This window comes from Equus asinus, chromosome X (genome assembly GCF_041296235.1).
Source record: "Equus asinus isolate D_3611 breed Donkey chromosome X, EquAss-T2T_v2, whole genome shotgun sequence".
NCBI lineage: Eukaryota > Metazoa > Chordata > Mammalia > Perissodactyla > Equidae > Equus > Equus asinus.
In genome coordinates this window covers 28,280,753-28,305,703 of record NC_091820.1, presented here as the reverse complement: position 1 = coordinate 28,305,703, position 24,951 = coordinate 28,280,753, and the positions used below count along the sequence as shown (strand labels likewise).

At 36.7% G+C, this 24,951-nt stretch overlaps 2 pseudogenes; one reads left to right on the top strand and one right to left on the bottom strand.

Annotated features, from left to right (window-relative positions):
• Window positions 1-8,881: 8,881 nt before the first annotated feature.
• LOC106845118 (small ribosomal subunit protein uS2-like) lies at window positions 8,882-9,770 on the top strand (annotated as a pseudogene).
• A 14,357-nt stretch (window positions 9,771-24,127) lies between these two features.
• Window positions 24,128-24,676, bottom strand: LOC106845116 (ferritin heavy chain pseudogene; annotated as a pseudogene).
• Window positions 24,677-24,951: the final 275 nt, after the last annotated feature.

Here is a 24,951-nt window from a genome sequence, read left to right as displayed (position 1 = left end):
CAGTATGGAGATTTCCAAAAAAATTAAAAATAGAAATACCATATGATCCAGCTATCCCACTACTGAGTATTTATCCAAAGAACATGAAATCAAAAGTCCAAAGAGATTTATGCACCCCTATGTTCACTGAAGCATTAGTCACAATAGGCAAGATGTGGAAGCAACCTAAGTGCCCTGCTACGGATGAATGGATAAAGAAGATGTGGTATATATATATATATATATATATATATACAATGGAATACTACTCAGCCATAAAACGACAAATTTGCCCCATTTGCAACAACATGATTGGACCTTGAGGGTCTGATGTTAAGCGAAGTAAGGCAGACAGAGAAAGACAAATATCATATGATTTCATTCATTTGTGGAAGATAAACACATGGACAAAGAGAACAGATAAGTGGTTACCAGAGGGGAAGGGGGTTGGGAGGTGGACGAAAGGGAAAAAGGGACACATATGTGTGGCCCTGGATAAAAATTAGATTTCTGGTGGTGAGCACGATGCAGTCTATACAGGAATTGGTAAATAATAATGTACACCAGAAAGTATACAATGTTATGAACCTTTATGATTTCAGTAAAATAATCGAAAAAACAACCAACTCTAAATGGATGTTAAAATATTATTCATATACCTCTTCCACCAAAACCCTTCAGAAAACAAATAAGTTTGAAAGAGAAATACTTTTTCTTCCTTGAATCAGTGAACAACTATGAACTTTGAATAATTAAATAATTCCCACAAATTGTTACATATATTTAAGTTAATCTGTAGCAATGAGAGTTTTCTTTTATGATATGTACTGTGACTACATTGGTAAAAGAAGTGCAACATTTTCTCCTATTGACAGAAAGATAATCAAAGGTGTTAGTGTAGAGGAATAATTAAATACATGAAAAAATTGAATTCTAACTTCTAGAATGCTTTGTCTTCTGTGTAGTGACTTCAAATAAAAAATTGCCAGTGCAAAAATAAGTTATTAGGTAGTATTACTTCACCATCAACCATACAGATTGATCAAACGTACTTATTTTCCCAAAAATTTTAAGTAAATTAGTGTACAATTGATCAAATGAAACAAAACATCTGACATTGTCTATGAATATATATTTTGTCATCTATAATACATGTTAGCATCTAATTGATATTTTGGACTGTAAATATCACATAAACATACTATTGGAGTTTAAAATTCAACTCAAAGTACAGAAAGTAAAATACAATTCAAAGTACAAAAAGTACTATTCAAATACTGATAGGAAGTCTAAACATTTCATTTATTTGTGCACCAAAAATGTCTTTGTCAGTTACTCTTTGGTACTTGTAATAGATTTCTCTTTAAGAACATTGCAGATATTATTTAGGGGTTGTCAAGTTATGACGGCAGATAATGACTACTAATTTATTATCCAACCACTGGAATACACATTAAATCTTTCAAAAAGTTGCAAACTTTTAACATCATTGGAAACCAGGAATCTTCAATCTATAAAACTCAAAGAAGTATTTCTTTTTTACTAAAGTGTAAGTGAGATCATGAGGCAGAATGTGGTGTGGACAGCAGAGATATGAAAGGAAAAAAGGACCATAGAAACTTCCATTTATCTATCTGTTAAGTTGCTTCACTTTCCCCCTGAAAAAAGAGAGGACTCTGTTATCTGTCCTCCCCAGTCTGCCGCATCCCTGCCTCTCCTCCAGTCAATCCCATTCTGAGTTGAGAGAACTGTGGGAATGGAGTCCTTTGGAGAATGTAGTTCTTTATCTACCATCTCTGCTAATGAAAGAAAAAAAGAATTTCTAAGAGTATCCAAAAACAGATCTCTTCCTTATGGGTATATAACCAGGCAGTGAGGCCAAAATATCCTTCCTTACACCAGAAAATTTACATAAAACAAGTAGAATTACAAAACAGCAAAAACAAAAACTATTTTGCACCAGTTATGGGATGGGCTAATCAGTTTTCTTTGTTTTGCAAATTAAGAAAAGAATTCTAATAATGATCACAGAATCCCATGGCTATTATGAGAAAAGAGAATTCACTGATTTAGACCTGATACTAACATAACACCAGACAAACGTTTATATCTTCTATTTCATGGATGTCACAACATCCATGCAAAACAAACAACAACAACAAAAGAAAATGAGGCCCAATCTTTTGCAAAAAGGTGTACCACGTGAATTGAAATTAGTTTCAGGAAGCTGATACTCTATTATGCAACAGTGCTGAAAGCTATGGTGAAAACCCAAGAAACCATGATGAAAACTGTGTTGATTTTAAAGTCAGGAAGAAATGAACAGAGAGAACACCAAGACAAGGAAACATGTCAAAGGATTTAAAATTGCAGACTGAAATCCAGTCTTAGAAACAATAAAGCAAAGTGATGGTGTTGTAGAAACTGAATCCGTCATGTAGAGGACAAACCGAGGACGCCTTCCCTGAATACAGAATAACAGAAAAAAAGAAGGCAATTACAAACCATGAGATAAGACATGGGAAGATAGAATGAGAAAATTTATGCTCCTAAGGGTAAGATCAAAACCAAAGAATATGAAAGAAAATCAGTATAAGATATAATTTAAGAAATGTTATATAACTGAAGAAAGGTTTGACTTATAAGAAAGTATTTACTAAGAAAAATACCTCATCTTATCCTAGTGAATGTGTAAAACATTCCAAGAAAAAATTAATAATTCTACGATTAAGGAGGTAGAAAATGACTCACTCCAAGGAATAAAAAATGACCTTTGAAACCTCTGGAATTATAAGTGTAGAAGAACGTGGAGTAAAATCCACAATATTTTGAGAGAGGAAGGAAGTAAAAGTTTGTATGCCAGGTGGTTCGTGAATCATGTGTGCAGGGTGAAGGAAGTGAACCACCCATGTTCTCTCATAACAAACACTTGAAGATATATTCTAGCCAGCATAAATATGGATTATTTATTAATTTGTTCATCAAATATTTAATGATAGCTATCTGTGATATCATTATTACAGTCAGACACTATGCTAGGCACTCAGGATAAAAAGATGGGCCAAATTTCACATAGTACTACAAAGTGATACTTATATTTATGCAGTGCTAGAGAATGTGTAACTAGGAGGTAGGACTAAAGGGAATAAAAGGATCCCTGAGAAAGTTGTCATTGAGTTGAGAACTAAAGAATGAGTAAGAGTAACTAGAGTCATTGGGATGAAGGGGAAAGTATATTCAAAGATCCTGGAAAAGGAGTAACCACGACATAGTCAGGGAACTGAAAGAAGCCACTGTGACTAGAGAGGAAGAAAAGAGGATCACAGTGTCACATAACACGTGGGAAGTGGTAGGAGCCAGAGCACACATGGCCTTATAGGCCATATTAACATTTTTGGTCTTTATCTGAAAATCATGGGAAACAATTGATCTAAAGTAGGGGTGTGTGTGTGTGTGTGTGTGCATGTGTGGGTATGAGAGACGTGTTCAGATTCAAATTTTTAAAAGTTCATACCAGTTGAAGTATTGAGGAATAGATTAAAAGGGAACAATTTGAACAATTTGGATATAGGGCTACGGCATTATTTTATTTGTACACCTCGAGAGATGATGAATAAGAGTGGTGGTGATGGAGATGGGAAATGTGGACATCTTAAAGAAGTACTGGACTAAAAACTAGATTTTTGATGTGTGCAATTTATTGGACATTAATGCTTTTCACTAAGATAAAACATGTTAGAAGAGGTGGGTTCAATATTGAGGAGAAGGTTACATGTACAGTGGGGAAATTTTTAAGTGTGAATATCCTTTGAGACATTTCAATTAAAATCTCAAATTTCAAGAAAACATTTGGGTATGAATTTCTGAGGAGAGTTCTCAGACAGAGATACAAGTCTGTGAATCCTCACATGTGGGATTTATTGAAAACTTTGGAATTGGATAGGACAGAGGAAAGAGCTCACAAATATACAAGCCTGGTAAAGAGGAACTGGTATTAAGCCCGGAAAGAAGTTAAAATTAAACTAAGAATAAATATTTTTGTAGACATAAGTTTAAAAAAGGATTCCTGGGGCCAGCCTGGTGTAGTAGCATGCTCTGCTTTGGTGGCCCAGGGCTTGTGGGTCCAGATCCTGGGCATGGACCTACACATCGCTTGTCAAGCCATGTTGCGGTGGCATCCCACATACAAAATAGAGGAATATTGGCACAGATGTTAGCACAGTGGCAATCTCCCTCAAGCAAAAAGAAGAGGATTGGTAACAGATGTTTGCTCAGGGCTGATCTTCCTCACCAAAACAAAATAAAAATTACAAAATAAATAAAAAAGGATCCCTAATGAGAAGATATTTAGTAAATGGCCTTAATAAGATAGAGGTTTATTCCTTTCTCACCTAAAATAAGTCACATGTGTACACAATCCAGGGCTGGTTTGGTAGTTCCAGGGTTACCACCATCCTTAGCAAGTGATTTTGATTCTCAACTTCTCCTCTGGTCCCAAGATTCCTGCTGTAGCCCTAAGCTCTTGTCCTTGTTCCATGCAGGGAAAGGAGAAAGGATGGAGAATAACCAGAAGACTTACCTGATTTATGCCCCATCTTGATATTTACTTGTAAGCACAAAAGCACTGGGAAATGTAGTTTTGGTCTGGGCCCATTGCCATCTGGAATGAAATGTGCTATCTGTTAGTAAAGAAGGAGAGAATAGGCATTGGGGAGGCAACTAGCTGTCTCTATCATAAACATACTGTGGGAAAATCACTCTCATACTACGTTCATGGTGTATAGTATTACAAACTTCCTGAATGAAATTTTGGCAAATTATATTCAAATGTTTAAAATTTTTATACACTTTTGACAGAGGGTTTCCACTTTGGCGAAGTTATTCTAATGAAACAGAGTAACTGTCTTATCAAGCAGACTCGGGAAGTTTGCAGCTATGGTCATCTTGGTATTAGGTTGGAAACAATCGAAGTGTCAAGAAGGCCAGTCAAAGTTGTAGGTTTGAATCAACTAATTACTTCTTGAATGGGGTACAGGATATAGTTGTGCCCTTTAAGACAATTCAAATTGGAGTTCCACATCCCATTATTTTAATAATAAAGCGTAAGTAGTTACATCAAACTTAGGCCTTTCACTTAAGTTTTGGTATCTTATACCCTGGTCAGCTTTCCCAAAGTAATCTATTCTTTCACCCTCACTTGTCCAATACTCTATAGTCTGCTGCCAATTGAATATTATATATTGATCTGGTCTGTTGTCATTACTGGAGACAAGTAAGCTTTATCATCATCTAGTTATATTTGGTGTTGTCATTCAGAGATTTCATGTCCTGGTCAATGAAGAATATGATATCTGGTTCATTCTTCATCTTGCAAAAACCAGTTGAAATTTCTTTCTTCCTATATGTGGTAGGAGACCACAAGTTATAATCAGTTTGTTTCTGTAGGATTTTCATTGAGAAAAGTACAAATTTACTCTTCATAAAAAGATGGTTACTTAACAGAAAAGAGAATATTATATACTTCACACTCCCTTATCATTAAAATTAAGTTAAATAAAAATTACATCACCTTTTATTTGCATTATTACTTTCTTGTTGTTAAACTTTATATTAAATTTTCTTTTATGATTATAACAAGAGTCATGCTTTTATTCACAGACTCAACTTGTTCCAAATAATTACAAGCAGTATTTTCTCTATTACGCATATAGTCAAAACTTAGGCAGTGAGAATCCTTTTTAGCTGAGCTCATTTGTCCTTGCACTACCCAAGCCACCTTTGAAATGCTCCTCACTTTTGGGCAGCCATAATATATTCCAGGTCACAGGATCAACTATTACCCGAGCAGCACTAGTTTTTTTTTTTTACAAAGGAAGAAAGTAAATTCTGGGCATTAGCAGTTGCATATCAGATTTTTCCACATGCGTTAAGTCTAGCAGATAGGATGAGATTAATGCTGGGTCAAATTCTAGCTAGAACTAGAAAAGATACTACTTTTAAAAAGGCCATGAGTTCACAATATTTCCAGCTTAATGCTATTAAATCCTTATTTTTTTATGTGAAGGTTATTTTATTTTATCAAAAACATGCACACTTCGATTATTCATCCTTCCCCAAAGTTTTCAATATGCCTTTTTTCCTTTTATAATTCTTATGTTTCATTGACTTCCATTTGAGAGTCACTTCATTGTCTTTCAGAATTGGTTACACTAACGGAAGGAAATGTTCTCTAATGCGTCTATCTTTTTAAGTCATCTTATTGACAGGTAGTGAAAGAAAACATATAGAAATAAAAGTTCCATTTTTTCCACATTGTAGAAATGAAGTAAGTTCTAGTAAACCAGAGACTGAGGTAATTATTTTTAAAGTAAAATGTCAAAATGTATAGTCATAATTAAGTTCTGTGATGTATGTAAAAATTTATGTTTTAAGTTAAAGAAAAACCTCATTCTATGGAATTATTTTTAGCAAATATAATTAGTGGCACCATTTAGTGGGCTGTTATGAAGCACACCATTTGTCTCAATAATCCTTGTACTAATATGAAATGTAAGTACATAATTAGTTAATTTATTAATCATTTATTTAAAATATATATTGATTATGTACTCTGTGCCAAATGTTCTTCAAGATCTAGAGATACAATAATAAACAGGATCTTGCATCTCTCCCCTCCCCAAAGTTACAAAACAGTTAAGAAAACATCCCATCAAATAAATGATTATAATGTAGCTTGATTAATGTTATGGTGGGAGAAACTAGAATTTTAGGGGAACCCATGGCAATGAAACAAAACGTGTCTTAGTGATGGTCTTCCTGAGAATGCCACATTTAGGTTATGAACTAGAGAATGAATAGGACTTAGCCGAAGAGAAGGTGGAGGTTGAATAGTGGAAGTGATGGCCTTGTGGATGGCAAGGTAGTCATGGAGCCAGAGAATAAACGTCATCTATTTTTAGGAGTCAGACATTATCCAAAGGACAAACGTAAGTCACTGAAGGGACTTAGGTAGTGAACAATCAGGTTTTCGCTTTTACAAATATTACTTAGACTGGAATTTAGAACTGTAAAGGAACAGGGCCAGAGGCAACAGAGCAATTAAGGACACTGTTTCAGGACTGCAGTAAGGGAAGATAATGGCCTAGAACAGTGTGGGGCAAGTGATAATAGACAAGGATAGAAAATAACCCGTATCCAAACCATCAAAAGAGCCTGTTGAATTTAACATCAAAATGTTTCCAGAATCTGATCATTGCTCACCATCTGCCTTGCTACCATCCTGGGACAAGCCAAAATCACATCTCGTCTCAATTATTGCAACAACTTCTTAAGTAGGGTTGCCAGATTTAGCCAATAAAAATTTTATCTGACAATGCTGCTCCTAACTGCTCTCCCACATTCTGTCTCTTTTCCCATGTCAGTCTCTTCTCAACATGGCAGCCAGAGTACCATTATGAAAATGAGACTCAGTCTTGAAAAGTTCTAAAAAACCCAACTGGTCACGATGTATTATGTTTTTTATACACTGCTGGGTTAAATTTGCTAATATTTTGTCTGGGATCTTTGCATTTATATTAACAAGGGCTTTGGTGTCTAGTTTCTCTTTCTCAGTCTACCAGGGTCAGGTTTTGCTATTGAGGTTATATTCTCATTACTAAATGAATTGCAGAGTAATCTATTTTATTGTTCCCCTCTATTCTCTGGAAATATGTTTATAAGATTAGATTTATCTTTTCTTTGCAATTTTGTAGAATTTGCCTGAAAACCACTTAAGCCTGGTGTTTGTTATGGTTTTACATTTAAAAATACTGATTCAATATATTTGTTATAAGGCAATGTTTTTGAGTCAATTTTTATAACATTATTTTCTAGGAAATTGACTATTTTGTCTACGTTTTCAAGCTTACTTTCATAAAATTCTTCATTGTTTTCTCTTTGTAATCTGAGTTTTATCTCTACTTATGTCCTTTTCCCCTTTTTTGCTTCCTCATATTGTTTATATGCACTGTTGTTCTTGATAAATTTTGCCAGAGTCTGTGCAGTTTTATTTATCTTTCTAAAATAATCAATTTTTGTCCTGCTGATTCTCTCCATTGTGTATTTGTTTTGACTTTCATCCATTTCTAATCTTATATTTATTATCACCTCACTTATATTCTTTGGTTTATTCTATTGTTCATATACTATTCTGATTTGTGTGTTTGAAATTCTCATGAAGTTTTTTTTTCTATTTGTCAAAATTTCACATAACTGTTAGTTGGATCTAGATGTCCAATTGATTCAGTTTATTTTATTCTGTCTTTTATTTTGGCAAGAATATTTCAGAAGTAGTGCTGTGCAATTCCTGTTGATTATTTACATTATGTATGAATTTCCTTAATAATGAGCTGGTTACCTAACTAAAATCTCAAGAGATGAGCAATGAAGGATTAGTATAATTATGATAATCAGTGTCATTATCAATTTTAATAGATTTGATACGTTTCAGTATTCATTCTTCTTTTTGAAGCTCAAATTGTCCCATCTTTGGCTAATGGGAGTCCAAGTTGCCTCTTCTGTCCTTTTGTAGTTTGTGATAGAGTCTAGGTATGGGATTTCAGAAATAACAAGATGACCAGGCTCATGTTGGATATTTCTGGTCACTTTTTGGAATCAGATATGTCTCCGTGGAGCCCTGGTAGTTCCTTTTAGTAGAAAATGATAGTTGGAAATTATATCTTGGTGGTAGATTTGCTTTTTCTACTGGGTTGTTACAGTTTCTTGGGCATTTCAGTGGAGAGCTAAGAGACATGTATACTATTTATTTTAGAAAGAGAAAAACAAATTCTACCTTTTCACACTACCTAGAGAGGAGTCCATATGGCGTTGTCCTGGGTTCTTGTCAGAAAGGGAAGCTTTCCCCATGTCCAATGCCCTTGATGTCCTGCAAATGAAAGAGGAGGATGTCTTCAAATTCCTTCCAGCTGAAACCTACTAAGGTGGCACCAACCTTGACTTCCTAATGGAATGGTACATCTACAAAAGGAAAAGTGATGGCATCTACATCATAAATCTGAAGAGAACCTGGGAGGGGTTTCTGCTGGCAGCTCATACCATTGCTGCCACTGAAAATCCAGCTGATGTCAGTGTCATATCCTTCAGGAATACTGGCCAGTGGGCTGTGCTGAAGGTTGTAGCTGCCACTGGGGCCACTTCTATTGCTGGCCCCTTCACGCCTGGAATCTTCACTAACCAGATCCAGGGCAGCTTCCTGGGAGCTGCAACTTCCAGTGGTTACTGATCCCAGGACTGACCACCAGCCTCTCACAGAGATGTCTTAGGTTAACTTGCCTACCGTTGCTCTGTGTAACACAGATATTCCTCTGTGCTATGTGGACATTGCCACCCCATGCAGCAACAAAGAAGCCCACTCAGTGGGTCTGATGTGGTGGAGGCTGTGCTGGGAGTTTCTGCGTGTGCGTAGCATCATCTCTCATGAGCACACATGAGAGGTCATGCCTGATGTCTACTTCTACAGAGGTCCTAAAGAGTTTGAAAAAGAAGAGCAGGTCGCTACTGAAAAGCCTATGACCAAGGAGGAATTTCAGGGTGCATGGATCTGTCTAGCTCCTGAGTTTACTGCTACTAAACTAGAGGTCGCAGACTGATGTGAAGGTGCACAGGTGTCTTCTGCGCCTGTACAGCAGTTCCTAATTCCCTCCTGAAGACTGGAGTGCCCAGCCGGCCACTGAAGACTGGTCTACAGCTCCCACTGCTCAGCCACTGAATGGGTAGGAACGACCACTGAGTGATCTTAAACTGTTCTTCCACAGGCTCTTAAATAGAAAATGGAAACATCAAGTTGATGGAAAATAAAGTCTGCTTAAAAAGTAAATAAATAAATTCAAAGTTCATAATACTGATTGCCCCGATTTAAATGGAAATTAAAGAATTTTATTTGACTTACATCTTTATCTTGTCTTTTATACTGAAAGTCTTGGTTCCTACTGATATTAGTATAATTATTTATATGCTTTAATCTACTTTGTAGTGGAGTATGTGTGTATATTTATAATAGTTTTAAAATTATACCAACATTAAAGTTAATAACAGGACCACTGGCTACACCTTAAGATTTAAGTGATCTTTATTTTTGGTCCCACTTAGGTATATACAGTCAGGATCATATTTTTAAATTCGTGGAGATAAATATCCTTGCCATTATGCCACAAATTTGATATAAAGTGAGTTTCAATTTGTTTTTTATTTTAGGGATTGCAAATCGTAGGGAAATAAATAACCCTGTGTATAAGTCATTTCATATTTCTGTGAGTTTATCTAGGGATAGATTTCTAGAAGAGGGATTTCTGAGTCAAAGGGTAAATTCATGTGTAATTTTGCTAATCAATAATTTGCTAATATCAAATTCTTAGAGGTGGTATTTTTTCGCATTTCCACTAGCAATGTGTGAAAGTGGTCGTTTTCTCACAGACTTAGCAACAGAGTATGTTGTCAAAGTGTTCTGTTTTTGCCAAGGTTAGAAATGATAGCTCTGTGTAGTTTCCATTTGTATTTCCCTTATTATGTATGTGATTACTTCATATGATTAAGGGCCATTGCTGGTACGTTTTCTGTGTACTGCTTTCCATATCATTTGCCTATTTTTTTTCTAAAGTTTTGGGACTTTTTCTTCTTGTCTTTTGGAAGTTCTTTATATGATAGCAATATTTGTCCTCTTTATGTGATATAACATGCAAATATTTTATCTAACTTTGTCATTTGTCCTTATCCTTTCCTTCCTTCTTCTTTATCTATACCGTACACATTTTTAATGTAATCAAATTTATCAAGAATTTTCCTTTTTGCTTCTAGATTTTGAATTACAGTAGGGCATTTTTTACCCTTTTCTGGATAGTAAAGGAATTCACCCATATTTTGTTTTAAGATTCGTACAATTTTATTTTAGTGTTTAGATATCTGATATTTTAAAAAATTCTCATGGTCTACAATGCATGTCATCTTATGATATATAACATTTTATTATTGGTTAGTTCTGAATATTTTTTAAATTCTCTATTATGATTTCTTTTTTGATGAATGAGTTACTTAAAAGTAGTCTGTATGATACTGCTTGTTTAACATTTTTTGAGACTTGCTTTATGGATTAGATGGCCATCTTTCTAAATGTATAGCATATACTTAAGTTATTCTCCATTAGTTATTGCAGAGATCTGCATATAACCACTAAGTAAAGTGTGTTCATATTTTGTTGTTCAACTTGTCTATATCTTAGTATTTTGTCTGCTTGACTTGTTAGAAATTGAGAGAGCTGTATTGAAATCTCCTTTTATGTTGTTGGATTTGTCTATTTCAACTTGTAGTTCTGGCCAATTTTGCTTCACATATTGTAAGAGTATTTTACCAAGTACATTTTAATATTCCTTAGAGAACTGACACTTTTCTATATATAGATATATTATATGTATTTAATGCATACTAAATCTATCCTGCTTAGGTTTATTTTTCTGATAGTATAACTGACTCAACTGTAATTTCATTAGTGTTTGCCTGGTATACATTTATTAATTATTTTAATTTCAATATTTACCTTGGGTTTTAGGTGCATCTGTTATAAAGAGCATATAGCCGAAATTTAATATTTTTATATAACCTGAAAATATGTATCTTAATTAATAAGCTTAGTTCATATATTATTGAGAGGTAAGGGTTAACTTGCCTCAGACTAGTCTCCTGCATGTTGGTCCCCAGAAACGAAAGAGTCAAGTTCATATACCCTTGTAAAGCTCTGAGGAGTTGAATAATGGCCTGGTGACTAAGAAAATCATTCCTGGTACATACTAAGGTTTGGACTGCAGCCCCTGATGAAGGGAACACGTCAAATCTTGCTGCTGTGTTGACATATTATATGACTGTAATCTCATGGCTTGAACCAGAAGGGGCAGATAATGCTACCCACCTACCGTGAATGCTGAGATTGCAGAGCAGGGCTGGAGTCAAGGTTCTGCCTTGTCAAATTGCTATTATAGTCTGGCTCAGGATCTAACCATGGGAGGGACTAGTGCTTTCCATGGATTAATGATGCTTAAAACTCTACAGCTCATGTGAAAAGACCTTCTTCCAGAGTCTGAGGCCTACCCGGAAATATCTCTTCATTGCCCTAGAATTCAATGGGCAACAGAAGACATGCACACCTGTTATTGTTCCTATTTCCATGGGTTTTCCCCAATAAACACTATTCCAGGAGTGTGTGGTGTGTGGGCTTCTAGCCACATAAATTTTATATGTGACAATAGGTATAATAAATACTGATAATGCCTGGCTGAGTTTCTATGAACTTACTTTTCCTTTTATATGTGTTTCATTTTCTCTGAACTCCTTCTTTCCTCCTCTCTTGGTTTTCTGGAGATTGATTGAGCTATGTTTGTTTGCTTTTACATATAATTTTTCCTTTTATTGGTTTTGGATGCGTACAGCAATTTCCTTTTACTGGTTATACTTGGTATTTTATCCAGGATATTTATTTAACAAAGTCTAAAGTTAATAATTCAAACACCTACTGATCAATGCAAAGACCCTAGAACTCTAACTTTTATTGTCCCAGTTTTAACAAGTGTTATATTGTGTTAAATATGTTGTATCTGCCCTTTTTGAGCTCCACATATTACACTTATTATTGATATTGTTGTTATTGTTCTTATTTTATATGGAACATACTTATTAGTTATGCCCACATTTTAATCTTTTTTTCTCACTGTTAAGCATTCTCATTCATAAGTAGATCTTTTAGAAGTTCTTCAGTGTAGGCTTATTTATGTAAAATCTCTCTGTTTTCCTGTATCTTAAAATGTTTCTGCTTTCCTCTCTTTGCTGAAAGACAGCTTTGCTGGGAACACACTATTAGGTTGATAATAATTTTTTCTTCAATAATCTGAAAATAATATTCCACTATCTCCTGGCTTTCGTTATTGCTGTTGAGTTTTTTATTTGTTTTGTTTTGTCTTTGTGAGTTTAACTCTTATTTCTCTCTAGTAACCTATATTTTCTAAGTGCTTTTTAAGTTTTTCTAGTCATCTTTGGGGTTCTTCAACATTAGTCTAAATGTATCCAGAAATCGATTTCTATTTCTTCTTGATTATGCTATATTTAGTGTCTATGCTTTCCAACCACCCATTCAATCTTCATTTCCTTGCAATTTCATCACTCTTCCAACCCCATCTTCATGTCTCTTCAACCCCATCACTCTGCCACATTAGCTCTCTCAAAAGTTGCCATGATTAACAATACAGTGTCTTTACTTAGTACTTGACCTTATTTAGCCTGCCATAGCTATTTATACTTGGTTTATCCGTTTATTCTTAAAATCTTTTTTCTTTGGTTATAGGATGTACTAGGCAAAATTCTAAAGATGCCTCCACCCAAGATTCCTCCCCCTTGTTTATTCAATCAAACTAATCTAGGGACTGTTGTGAAGGGATCTTCTAGATGTAATCAAAGTTTCAAGTCAGTTTTAAGTCAGACCTTAAAATATGGAGATTACGCAGCTGGGCCTGACTCAATCAAGTGAGCCCTTTAAAAGTAGAGTTTTCTCCAGCTGGTTGCAGGAAGGGAAGTCAGAGAGATTCAAAGTGTGAGAAAGAATCTATTCACCAATGCTTGTTTAAAGATGAAGTGGACGGTAGGGGAGCATGTGTGAAGGAATGTAGGCAGCCTTAAGGTGCTGACAGAGGCCCCTGGCCAACAGCCAGCAAAAAAATGTGGACCTCAGTCCTACAGCTATAGGGAACTGAATTCTGCCAACAACTTGAATGCGCTTGTACACAGATTCTTCCCCAGAGTCTCCAGATAATAGACCGACTTCAATTTTAGACTGTGAGACCTTGTGTCCAGACTTCTGACCAACAGAACTGTGATGGAATAAATGGGTATTGTTTTGAGCTGCCAAATTTGTGGTAATTTGTTATGCAGTACTTATATGCTTAAAAATTTGCTAAGAGGGTAGATCTTATGTTAAGTACCCCTACAACACAAGAAAAAATATTTTTATAAAAGCAATAGAGGGGCCACCCTGGTGGCATAGCAGTTGGGTTTGTGTGCTCCACTTTGGCAGCCTGAGGTTCGCTGGTTTGGATCCTGGGCGCAGACCTAGCACCATTTATCAGGCTATGCTGTGGCAGGTGTCCCACATATAAAATAGAGGAGGATGGGCACAGATGTTAGCTCAGGGCCAATCTTGCTCGGCAAAAAAAGAGGAGGATTGGTGGTGGATGTTAGGTCAGGACTAATCTTCCTTAAAAAAAAAAAAAAGCAATAGAAAATTAATATCCTGGGCCTCCATATTCCTGGCTCACCTCTGAGCTTTATGACCACTCTGTCTCTGGCTCATCTTCTGGATTCTCTTCCTCTGTCCAATTATTGAATTTTAGAGTTTTCCATGTCTTCAATCAATCACTGCTTTTATAATTTTGTTGCCCAGAACAAGACAGTGCATCAGTCTATGCAAAAATCCTCTCGTTCTCTTTTCTTCTTTATTACTTTATGAGGGAATTGACTTCATTGTGTTTTTTTGTGTTGAAATAGCATTTGCAATCTTGAGTATTATCTCACAATTCTTTAAAGAAAAAATTAAGGATAAATGTAAAGAAGACAACCCTATATAAACAAACCATGTTTAAAATTTGACGCTTAAACTTCACTTACAATTTAATTGAATCCATAAGTTTTTAAACTATTCTAGTCTTGTCTGATTTCTTTCTTTTCCAACCCCGTTCTGCCCCTATTGTCTATTTGATAACATGTAGAATTGAATAGTTTTATTAGAACGGTTTGCTGGTTGTGTCAAGCACATGTGTCTCCTCTCCCTAAAGGTAAGGAATTTAGGTTTTCCAAGGTAGAGATTATACTCTATTTTGAACCCCTGCCTCCTCCCCTTCAAAAGACAGCACAATTCTGGGGACCTTATATAGGTTTGATGTAAGTTTTCTGATTACAGAGAAAATGAGAACTAAAAAGGAGGCTTCTGAATTAAAGGAGAGATGGAAATGTGTTTGCAATAGTTCCTACCGCCCTAGTATCTTGAATTTCTCCTTGCTGTCAACATTTTAACTCAGCAATACCAATGCCATGGTGCTACAACAGAGAAAGAGGAGGATCATATTCTATTTGTTTACTTTCCTTACCATAAAATACATAAATCTATGCCCAGCCTCTCCTGTATATATCTAATCTGGCTATTTTCTTTTTGGCCTTATTAAGACACAAGGTTTTCCAAAGCAGAGCCTTTGATTTGTTTTGACAGAGACAGCACAGGGGACGTTTGATAAATGCTAAATAATCAACACCTAAGGATGCCTGCCAGAGCTGGTAGATCATGCCCATTTAACATGCTTTCTCTAATGCCCATCCTCGCCTTGTGCACAGCTGGGATGTAATAAGCTCTTTCTCACGATAGATAAGAATACCCTGAGGGCCATGGGCTGTAGAGACCTAAGGTCATATCTGGCCACTGTGCTTCTCCTTTGTCCTAAATCTGTATTTATTCATGATTAGTTCTGCTTGCTACTACAGTCAGAAAAGCTAAGGAGATCATATGGAAAGCAAAGGAAAAAGATGTGATGGATGTAGAAACAGTAGGATATGATGAATGATCTTGTAGCCTCTCCGGGCAAGAGGTTTCAAAAGAATGCGTATGAAAGAATAGATCTTCCTGTGCTCTGAATGTATTGTCAAGAAATAAACTACTTAAAATGCACCTTTTTAATGTTCTCATTTGTCTTTTCTACATGTCTCAGCACATCTTTTTGCAAAAGCAAAATACCACAGCCTGATTAAATATTAAAAATCCCCACACACAGAGTGTGATAAATGTTATAAGTGAGTGTCATCAAAGGCATTTCATAATATTATACAAGTTAAATGAAAATAAAGGTCAAAAGCTATAGGAATATAGTGATTATTGATAATAAGATAATAATAGTAGGTACTGTTTATTAGACATTTTCCACATGCCAGACACACTGCTAAGCAGTTTATATAAATTAGCTTATTCAGTATTTTTAAAAAGTATGATTATGTAGACAAATGGTGAAATGGAGGAAAGGCTTGTCAAAGGTCATACAGTAACAACAATGTAGAATCAGGATTTTTACCTATTTCTATCTGACTCAAATTCTTAAAATCCTTGATATACTGCCTCTCAAAAAGTTGCCAATGATTTTGAGTGTATTCTTAGAAATTAGAGGGCTTTTGTTGAAGATCTATATTTTATTTGATACTATTTTCCTAGTGTCATCCTAAAATTTACTTTTTCAGAAATGGACATGTGCTTCTGAACCATATCATTATGCATTTACCTCCCATGTCTTATGTCAAATGATGTTAATGGATAAATTTTGAGAGGATAATGTGAGGTATATTTAAGAAAGTAACGTCTTCATCAGGTTAGATTATAAATGAAGCTGACATAGATTAAGGGAATTTGTGAAGAAGGCTTCATTTTTCTAGAAAAAAATATTTTAAAGCACAAGTTGAATGTATGAATCAAATTCAACTTAACTCCAATTTTTAAAATCTATCGATGTTGAAAGCAGCAAGCACAAGGTCATACTTTTTCCTCTCTGTAATTCTGATGGTTTTTCTTTGTCTCTATGTCTAGTGGATTTTGGAGATATGAATCTGTAATTTTCCGAGAGAATAAAAGATTTGTGGAAAGTTCTGAACAAATATCTAGTGTATAATATTAAATGTTGTAACAGCCATCTTCAAAGAGATCTTGGAACAGATAGTGTTAGCTAGCATGGAGAATTTCAGTTTTCTCTGTTGAATGGCTCTTAACAGAAGGTTTGATTGCAAGACAGGAGGCCAGTCCTAGAGAGTTGGGACCTGGAACTAGACGTATTCACTAGAAGAAAAGTTGTTGGTCAGGTGAGGAAGTCCAGCCATTTAGGAAAAGTCAGGTATCTTGAGAGAAACTGACAGGTAACTGGTCAGACTGAGAAGTTACGGTAAAGGTGACATAGCTGGCATACAGGACACAAAAAACAGAGACCTACAGGGAAGTAATATGTTGAGATGTGGTAAGCAGACAGGCTATTACTTGTCAAGAGATGTGAGAAAACAGGAAGCCAGCCCTAAGCCCTGGGGTCTGAAGTTCAGAATCAGGTCTCAAGTGGCAAGGATGGGGGCACAAGAAAAATCAAAATCTCAATCCTGAAGTCATTGATGTGCTGGGTTACTTATCAAGATTAGGACTAATATCAGAGTCTGGATAGGAAACTGAGTCATAAGGTGAGAACTTGACCCCAAGAAAAAGTCAAGTTACTAGAACTGGGACATAAAGTAGAACTACAGGGGCAGCCAGATCAACTGGAGTATTGATCACAATCATGACTTCCCTCTCCAACAAGGCTTGAAATCTTTCTAAAATTGTAACAGAGCCCACATGTTGGCATTAGGGACTATAGGAAGATATTACATGAGACATTTTTTTAAAAGTCTTCTGGGCATAATCAACCTGAGAGATTAGGGTAAGTTTTCCATTTTGGATTGGTATTTAAGGCAACAAGATTATAATTCATTTTGGTGTTAGTTGAGTTTGAGCAATCATGTTCACTATTAGCAACACATACAAGACAGAAGGAAAACATGGATAGAACGAGCTACTGTTAGACAAACCAAATTGGAGAAGCTATAAAGAGGAAAAGTACAAGAAGACCCAAAAGGTCACACTGAAGCACCTTTCAAAAATTATGCTTTAACTCCTAAAACCAGTAGTGATTGGATCAGCCTGATAGTTTGCTGCTCTAAGGAAAACACTTGTTAACTTTGTATTCGAGAACTTGGCTGGGGGAAGGAAGATTTTACTTTTACTTCTGATTTAGTCACTATCTAGATGTGAGAATTCTTTGGGCCTTTGGCTCATTCCTTCCTAAACAAAAAATAAATACAATCTCTTAGAAATACCTGATTAAGTAATTCTCTATTTAAGGAAAATTATTGTGATAATACACACTTGCTAATAGAACTTTGAAAATAGTATGTTAGTAAGAAAGTTAAATGGTCACCTAAAAATCTGATCACATATTTATCTCTCAATCACACCCACACACAAAGCTTATAATCACCATCAGAATAGATGTCTTTGCACATGAAGTCCAGTGATAAATAGCTATAATTTCACAAATATCGCCCCATTCTTCAAACTCTACTAATAATTTCAATTCCTGCTGTGGACTTTAGGTTCTAATTTGTACTTTATATTAAGTATATTAGTCTCTTCCAACAAAAATGAGATAAGCATGTATGTTATAAAGTAAGAGCAATGATATAAATTTGTATGTTATGTAACTTTAATTCACAAACCAATTCATTTAGTTTGATAAGCATAGGTAGATTTTTTTTTTTGACTTCAACCAATACAGATTTTTGTATCCCTTTAAAAAAATCAGTAGTACTTGGGGATTTTGTACAACCGGGAAAAGAAATGCTGACACATCTAGCGTAGAGGATGTGGTGCTGGAATCAAGTTTGCCTACATACATATCACTTTCCTCTTGCCTCTCAGAACCAAAGAATTGTTTCTGCTTGGCCATGTCAGCTTGATTATTTCTCATGCTGGCACCTGGTCTTCTATAGCTTGATGGACTTAACCACCCAAGACAAGGGTACATATTTGTTCTCCAAATGACTTCATGGTAGCCATTTGAAGGCAATCAAGGCCCAGTCCCTGAAGTTCTTGCTTTCTTTAAATAGCTCATGTATATTTTATATACTTCCTTTATTCTTGCTGCCTTCAGGCCCCAAATCAGCTAAATCATGTGTATTTTTAACAAACACACTTCAAACTGGCTTTGCTCAAACCTAAGAGACATGCTCAATAGTCGAATTTTCCAATCTTAAAAAGATCTTAATACCTAACACCTTGACCTTCATCTTTCACAGTTTTAAGATGTTTTGGCATAGAGGGGAAAATGTCTGAATGAATTTTGCAGTTATAATAAGAAAGGGCTCTATGTGAGATAAAAATAAGAAAAACTAACCAGTGTGATATTACATTTTAAAGTGCTATGGAAATGTAAATTATTACGTTTTTTATTATTTTAAGGTCTTGGCATCCTGCAGACGTGGAATCCACAACACAAGGCAGGCCACCTAGATTTACAGAGAAGAGTCCATGCTGATGCTAATGACACTTCTGACAGCCTCCTCATTCAGTTCCTAGACCTCGTTAACTCCAGTGACCTCCACTTTTCTCTTTCTATGCATGATCAAGTTGACACTTCTCTGCTGGAGGAACACCACCTCCAAAGTCTCAGTGAACCTTTCCACCTCTCTATCTTTCACTCTTTTTCAATTTGTTTTTCACTTTCTTTACTCTCTCTAGTCTCTTAATCTTTCAGCATGGTCCTAGAAACACATTCTTTCTGCCTTGTCTGGCCTCCATAACGGACAGTTTCAATGATCTCTTTACTGACATCCTAGATTTGTTCACCTCCTTTACCTGACTTGCCAGTTTCCCTCTAAGTAAGTACAGACTTCTGTTTTCTTCTGGCAGAAAACAAAAGGCTTAACTGCATTCTTAGAGAAAGCAGTTAACCACATGAATGTATTCTATCATAAATTCGTCTTCTCCTACTTCATTGGCTAACAATGACTCCTGGGACTTGCCATTCCCACTCTTTATATGATGTTTAGAACCAGAAAAGCAAACTTTGGGGGAATATAGCAAAACAAAGTGCCAATTTTTAGTACTTTATTAGAGACCTCTGGAGGAATCAAAGAGATTGAAAAGCTTTATTCAAAACGTGAGATTCAGATTGGTAGCAACAGTGTAATCATATTCTTACTAATCACAGAATGTTGGATTGGAAAATCAGTGCTCATTCATGTAATTTTTATTTATTACTAAGCGTTATATGGGTTGGTTAAATATGTTCACTCTACTAGTCATTTAAAATAATCCTTTTCTATTTACACTTCATCTTTTTATTTTTATTTAATATCTCCAATGAATTTCTTCAAAAGATCCCAGCAGCTGACTTCTGCTCAATCAGAGACAGAGTTCACCTTTCTGCACCTGTGCGGTTACATTAATACAGAGAAGAAGCTCTATGTTCAAATTTACCGTTCTTAGAACAATTCCAGAAATCTCCTTGACTTTTCAGACCATGGGCCATGTCAATTTGTATTATGGGTACTTGACTGATTAAACCTGGTATAGGTGTGTCCTACTGGATTGAGATTTCTGTTAAACCAGTCTTGTAGAATCTCTCCCCTACTAACTTCTCACAGCAGATTTTGTCGCATCCTAACTCACAGGGCTTGTAAACTTCTCATTTAGTCATTACCATATAGACTAAGTTAAGTGCACGGGTCCTCAAGTTCGACGGTGTGTGTTTAAATTCAAGTTCAGCCACTTATTAAGCTATGTGCCATTAGTGAATTAATGTATCTCTCTGAGTTCACTGTGATCATCTGTAAAAGGGGAGTACCAATAACACTACCTCTCTGGTTGTTGTGAGATGAGGTCATTCAGGTAAATGTCTTAACCTGATGCCTAATACGCGGCAAGCTCTCACTAAGTATAAGCTACTTTTATTAGTGGATGCAAGTAGTAATGCTATAAAAGCTTTCAACAAGTACAAGTATTTTTTATATAAAGAGCTGCCATTAAGGCTGCTCTAATTTTTTTAGATTATCTTTACCTATAGGTTTCTTACAGATTCAAATCTACAGTGGAAATAACTTTTTTTTCTAGTTTTGAAAAGAAGCTTTTAAACCAGTCCCTTGGAAGTCTCCTGTGTGATCCACCTTAGTGAAACATACCTTCAAGCGCCTCCTCTCCAGGAGTTGTCTCCAGGCAACAACAGCATAACACATAAAATATGTAAACAAATGAGTAACCTTATTTGCTAAAATTTAATCTGTCAATCACGTTGCATTACTGTTCTTCGTCAAGTTCTCCCTCCCTCAGGTAACATACCTCATTATCAGGAAAAGGAAGTTCCTTAACACATTATTTTGATAGCATAATTTACTCAGATGATCGTCATTACGATTCGTTTAGAGTCTGCTGTTCTGAAAGGAAGAATAGCTGGCCTACATTCTTCCTCATAGCTTACTAAAAATTGCTGCATTCCCATTTGTTAAAGTTTGTTGAATGACTGTGTAGCATACCTCTTTATAAAGTGGAGAGTGACAAATGAAAATAGGCCCTAGCTATACTCTTAATTTAATTGGCTATTAAAATAACCTCATATTGGACCTGGATTTTACTCTTAGAAAATTGTCAAAATGCTAATTTATTTGGTTTAACTGAAACAAGTACATGTCTTATTTAACTTTCATGCCCCAGCATAAACTCATTTATTAAGAATAAATGCTTGTTGAATCAAATTAAGCAGCCAAACAGCAGACAAATGAAAGTTGTGGTTAATAAGATGTGCCAGAACGAAGTACTGTTCTTGTTGAGGAAGTTATTTTAATCACCTTGTTATTTTCTAGCATAATATAATCATTTCTTAAAATGATAGGATATTTTTCATATTGAGAAAATAATAGTTTTGCATTTTGTTGATATCTGCTTGGGAATAAAACAGACACCTTATCAAATTCATTGAAGGTGTCACAAGTATTGATACCGGAGAGTAGTTGTGGGAACACATTCAAATTAAAACATCTGCAAGAGTTCTTGTTTAGATATTGCGTCATGCTGACTATTGTTTGGGAATAACGCATTTCAATTTATAGAATTGTACCATGTATTTTAAGACTGGAGAGAAACTTGACAGGTCCTCGACTGAAACTGAAGAGGAATGCATTGCAATAGGGTACTCATCCAAAATTGAATAATGATATAATGCTGATGATCTCTATTGGAGGAAAAAGAAGTGTCAGATGTTGCACATTAAGTACATTACTCATTATATATTTAAGAGTCCTGGACTTTATAAATAAAATGCTTTGTAGCATATATGCCTTATTTTTTTCTCATAGTTAAATGTCTGAATTTTGTGGAATTTCAGCATGCTTCAGTGAGAGGAACAGCCATCTTATTCCCAAAAAATGCAGGCACAGACTGCTTTTGACAAAAAGGTGTATTACTGACCAAAATTCAGCAGTCTAGTTTGGAAAATCAAAATGAAGAATTCTGCTTCTGTTGAGATGACCCGTAGGTAGAAGGAGGCAAAGAATATAAAGCTACTTAGCAGCCTTGAATTTTCTTTCGATGTTATATATTGGAGAAATATCAACGCTATCATTCCCAGAAGCCATTCATTTAGAAATGGAAATTAGAATATGATGGAAAAATACAGCGCTGGGAGTTATCCATCAGGAAGCAAAATGAATGTATGTGACATCTACCCACTCTCATGGTGAGGGCCCTGCATTATACTTACTGTCCTAAAACTTACTGTGCTGGAATCTTCACAGCAAAGCTTCCAGTTTCTCCTATTGACTTCTTAGTGAAAGTGAGTGAGGTTTAGCTACCAGTATGTGCTTCTGGAATAACACATGATAATATCTTTTATTGTTGTCTCCAAAGCTATTTTCTTCGGAATACTGTTCTTGAGATTTGGTAGAAAAAGGATCTCAGGATCAGAATGTTTGGGAAACGCTGAATATTTTACCTCTATTATAACTTCACAATGTATACTTTTTACATTAAAGACAAAACTTCTAGAGTAAACAGAAACTGAAAAACAAAAAATCCTGCTAAATCAATTAACACAGACATTATGTATATATTATCTATCTATCTATGAATCCATTTTTCACTGAACATCTGCTAATATTTTATAACGCTGGCTGATACAGGACACAGTCTTGAAAAGGCTGGTTAAGGAATTAAAAACTTGTAAAGTATGAAGGAAATACTTTCAGGTGAGAAGAGGTGCCTGCACTAGCAGCCTTCACTCTCTGTATTTCCATCCAGGCAATTGTTTTTATTCTATCCCTTCCACCCTCTCATCCTTTTTCTTTTCAGCAGACTCTGCACTAGCGATAAAGAGAAAAATGTCATTTACTACCCTAGAGGAGCTATTTACTCTACTGTAAATAATTACAGTGGAGCCTGGTAAAGATGTGGTGATAATAAGAAGACATATTAGCCTAGGGTCTCTGGGTAGCAAACAACAAAAACTAGATCAAAGTTGGATATATGAAACCCAAGGGCAGAAAACCATCAGGCTCAGGAAAGGTCTAGAAAGCAGTTATATCATTTCCACTAATGCAATCACTGAACTGCTTTTCTACAAAGGGTGTCTTCTAAAGCCAACATTCAGAATCTAGAGATTCAGAACGAACTTTGCTGCTGGTTGGAATGAGTATGTATCATAAATATATGTACATACATATACACATATGTATACATACATGCATATGATACAAATGAAAGAACACACACATAAGTAGACTTTTCATAACTGCAACATGCATGCCAGGTATTGGTGACCACAGGAAGTCAGCCCCATGTTTGTGGGGAAGCCAGCCCTACACCAGTTGCCTTATCACTGCAGCCCAGGGGGAACCTGTCAAAGAGGTACTCTACCATTTAGACTTCCAACGCCCACATCTTGCTATCCAGACTTAACCATTAGTATTTGCATAATTTAATGAACATAAACATTTCAGATAAAGCTGAAGACCCCCTTTATTTTAATCCCTGCCCAACCCCATTCTCTTCATTTCTTCTCCAGAGGCAACTGTGATCATGGTTTTCAGGCCATGTTTCTATACTTTTACTATTCACATACACCTACATTCACCAGTGACCGACATCAGCCCAGCCCAGCCCAGCCCACCCCACCCCCATATACCCACTTTGTTTATGAGTGGAAGATTAGTTTTGTGTTTTCCAGGGTCCCATGGAATACCTTCTCCCTCCATCCACGGAGATCCCGAGCTGCATGTGGATGGGACATAGGTGGGTGAAGAGATCCTGGATACCCGACTTAAAACTTAAAAGGTGAGATTTGCACACGTGAATCAAGGACAGACCTTTATTTATTTAGGAACCAAATAACTTTATTGGAATAAAATTGAAAGACAAAAACCTTAAGTGAACGTTTTGCAGGAACAGCATTGCAATATGCACGCTCAGTACGGTGACCAGGGGAAGTCACCCTGTGGCTCTGGGGAAAGCAGTCCAAACTCAGTTCTTACTGCCGTCCCCCAGGGTGAGCTTGTCGAAGAGGTACTCTGCCAGGCCGTCTGCTGGGGCCCCCATCTTGTGCAGGTTGTCGAGATGGTCCCCCAACTCTTTCATGGACTTGACTTGCTCTTGCAGGAGGTGACTCTCCAGGAAGTCGCACAGATGGGGATCCGCCTTGTCGGTGGCCAGCTGGTGCAGATCGAGCAGGCTCTGGGTCACGCACTTCTCTAGGTGGAGCGCACACTCCATGGCCTTCAGGCCGCTCTCCCAGTTGTGGCGGTCTGGCTTCTTGATGTCGCCAAGGCGGAGGCGGCCTCCGCGTTGGGTCTGCAGCTGCATCAGCCTCTCGGCGTGCTCCCCCTTCTGGCGCGACTGCTGCAGGAACAGCTGGAAGAAGTGCTTCAGGGCCACGTCGGCCCTGTCGAAGTAGTAGGCCATCGACAAGTACACGTAGGAGGCGTAGAACTCCAGGCAGATCTGGCCGTTGATGGCGGCCTCGCAGTCGGGGTGGTAGTTCTGGAGCACCTGCGAGGGCTGCGCGGTCGCCATGGCTGGAGGCGCGAAGGCGAAGGCGACCTCAGGTTGTTACCAGAGTGGGTGATGAAGGCGCCGCTCTGGCTCAGCGGCAGCACTGGCTCGCGACCAAAATGGCGTCACACCAAAGTGCGAGCGTTGGTTACGTTGGGGGGGTGGGGCGGGGGGTATCCGTTACGTTCCAGGGGGATCCGCTACGTTGCTTTACATTACGTTCCGGTGGGCGGGGGAGGAGGCAGCGGCGCGAGTGCAGTGTTCCGGGTTCCATCAGGGCCTGGCTGAGGCAGGGC